Source organism: Gavialis gangeticus, unplaced genomic scaffold (assembly GCF_001723915.1).
Source record: "Gavialis gangeticus isolate Ggan-Ray unplaced genomic scaffold, GavGan_comp1, whole genome shotgun sequence".
Lineage (NCBI taxonomy): Eukaryota > Metazoa > Chordata > Crocodylia > Gavialidae > Gavialis > Gavialis gangeticus.
Genome location: NW_017729002.1, coordinates 18,492,351 through 18,495,680, shown reverse-complemented (window position 1 = coordinate 18,495,680; position 3,330 = coordinate 18,492,351).

The following is a 3,330-nucleotide window of genomic DNA, read 5'->3' as shown; positions in this document are numbered from 1 at the left end:
CGGTGCTGGGCATGGGGCAAAAGCTGGACCTGGCAGCGAGCACGCTCACCACTTCTGGGGCCCTTCTGGCTGAGGCTGCCCATAGCCTGCACCACAGCCAGAGGCAGATTAAGATTCATTGGGGCCCTGGGCAAACAGAAAATTGGAGGCCCCCCACGCCCCATTATAAATATGAAAGTATCAAAAAGCATTAATAAACAGACCTGTTAAATGTTTGCATGGCACATTAATAAATAAAGCACAACACACAATGTCAAAATTAAATACTTAATTTTGCCACACACAAAATTGAATAAAACAATTGCCTTAGAAAAATTACTCAGATGCATGAGATCACCATAAATGTATAACAACATGAAAGGAATGATGTTTTAATTTAGTGGTCATGCAGACCCTTGTTTTGCAATTTTTTTCCCCAAGAAAGATCGTGTGTGTCTGAAAGCTTGCAAATAACTTTTTTTGCAACTATTCAGTAGGTCTAGTAAAAGATAGCACCTCTACCCAAAGCATAGGTGACATGTAGGGTGGGCATGCGCCCCCCTGAGATTGGTGATCACCACCACTGGCTTCTGCTGGTGGTCACTCGCCCCCGCCGCTGATGCCACTGCTGGGTTCTGCAGGCAGTCACCGCTCACCCGTCACCTCTGCCACCAAAGCTGCTGCCCACAAACTGTTGCCTTTATTTTTCTGATTTCCAACTATTTCCCTTTTCATTGAGAGCCTCATTTTTACCTTGTATTATTATCACTGTAGTGTTTCCCTTTGGCCTTCTTCCCCCTCACTCCCCTGCTTTACCTCTTGTTTTCCTATTTCAATCTATTTATATTTTCACTGACATCCAGTCACACTTTTAGGCAGCAGTCAGGCAGACTCAAGCAAACAGCGTTCAGCCTGCCTGTCCCATGCACAAATCTGGAGGACATATCCCCCGCTATGCTTCTGGAGGTTGCCATATTTCCAGGTCCAAAAAAGAGGACATCTGTTGCAGGGGGAGTGGGGGGCAAGGGGAATATGATGGTGGGGAGGCAGTGATATGCCAGTGCACTGCCTGTGCTGTTGCCCCTCACTGCCAAGCCACAACACCCCCCAGCCCTGCTGCTGCCCCTTATACCTGACCCACTGACCCCAGCCCTGCCAGTGCCCCTCATTCCCAAACAGCAGTACCCTGCCCCCCACCCCTTGCTGGTGCTGCTCACTCCCGACCCGCAGCCCCCTGGCGCTGCCAGTGTCTTGCATGCCCAACCCACAGTCACCTCCTCTGTGCCCTCACTCCCTACCCACAGCCCCTTCCCCCTTGCCAGTGCCCCTCACTCCCAACATGCAGCCCGCTGCTCTACCACCCAGCTCCTGACCCGCAGCCCCTGCCCCCCAGCCCTGCCAGTGCCCTGCACTCCCAACCTGCAGCCCCCTGCCCTACCCCCCCAGCGCTGCCCATGTCCTGCACTCGGGACCCACAGCCTCTGCCCCCCCCAGCCCTGCTGGTCTCCTCACTCCCGACCTGCACACCCCTGACCGCCCCCAGCCTTGCTGCCCAAGCAGCTCCTGCACTGCACATGCCTGCTCTCGCTCACTCACCCACACACACACTTTCTCTCTCTCTGTCTCTCTCTGGCTTGCTGGAGCCTGCATAGGGAGCAAGTGACCCCTGACACCCAATCACCTTCCCTGCTGCTCCTAGTCCTATTTTAAAAACCCGCCGGGATGCAACACAGAGGGCCAAAAAAGAGGACATGTCCGGGAAAACCCGGACCTATGGTAACCCTCCCCCCCACACACCAAGCCACCTGCCCACACCTCCGCTCTGCTCCCTGATTTCTGTGAGGAGAATGCCTGTGGCCAGCCTGCATGCTGCCTGGCTCTCCACCCCGGGGCCCCCTGCCTCTCCCTCCCAGGGCCCCCATTTCCTGAAGGGCCCTGGGCAACTGCCCACCTGGCCTGGATATTAATCCACCTATGACCATGGCTGCCCTGCAGCTCCTCCCCACTGCCGCCGCCACCACCACCTCGCAGGCCTGGGACTACCTGGAGGTGTCGTGGGGTAGCAGCAGCAGGAAGGAGCTGCAAAGCAGCCCTTGCATAGGCTCCAGGCAGCTGCATCCAGAAGGGCCCCAGAAGCGGCGAGCATGTCCACTACTGGGTTCAGCTTTTGCCCAGTACCCACCACTGGCCACTGCTGCTCATTGTGGGTGGGGCTGCCTCTCTCTGTCTGCCCCTTCTCTCCCACTGCACCCTCCTTCTTTCCCCAGGACTGTCCTGCACCTCCAGCCTGGCTCCACAGCTTATACCACCGGCCCATGCACCAGAAGCAGCACCAGGTGGGTGCTGGCTGCTGACCCGCAGGCTGAATATAATCAGTTGGCAGGTCAGATCAAGTCCTCTTCCCAGTGGGGCTTAATGGCAGACTGCAGTGCTATCCTGGAGTTAGCTCCCACATGCAGTTCCCCCTAAGCCTCCTCTGTCATTCCTGAGCTGAGTGTCCCTCCACCTCACACCTCCACTCAAGTTACAAATCACTGCCCAAGCATCTCCTATGGCAGGGCTTCTCAACTTTTTTCTTCCTGAGGCCCCACCCCGCATGCTATAAAAACTCACAGCGCACCTGTGCCACAACTGTTTTTCTGCATATCCAGTATGCAGGGGGTGGCATAGTTGAGATGTGGGAAGTCAGAAGTGGCAAGGGGCCCTATCCTTTTCTTCTGCAGAGCCTGCTCACCTCCCCTATAGCCAGAGGGTGAACTGATAGCTGCATTGTTGCAATTTGCAACATTGCAAACTTAGCTACATCAGGATGTAGTTTAGTTTGCAATGATGCAAATTCCCCAAACTCTTGCATGTGTACAGTATGATGCCGTTAAGCCACACAGTGACATTTTTGTCACATGTACATAGTAATGCTATCATGTGTACAAGTGCCCCTGCTGTCTTTACCAGAGAGTCTTAACATTTTACTCCTCAGTTTGTTCAGCTCCTGTTTCTCAGGGTGATTCAGCACTTTGGCTCTACATCTTATCAGGTCATCTAACAGCCAGTGAAGCCTGCTATTCCCAAGGGCTTTTGTGGTGCCTTATCTTAACTAGGGCTTATTGTAATTATGGCCTAGCAGGACTAAAACTCTGCCCAGGTATTTTTCAGGTTCTTAAAATGGGACAATGGGCTTGTGCCTGTGTGGGATCCTGGCATAATAGGAATTATAGAAAAATCAGCAACTCTCCTGAGAGGATGGCCAAGGAGCCACCAGCAGTGAGGCAAAACAATCCTGGAGACATGCTGGCAGCTCCCAGGTGTGCCAAAGCCCATTTGATGATCTCCAGGAGGATTAGGGAGCTCTTG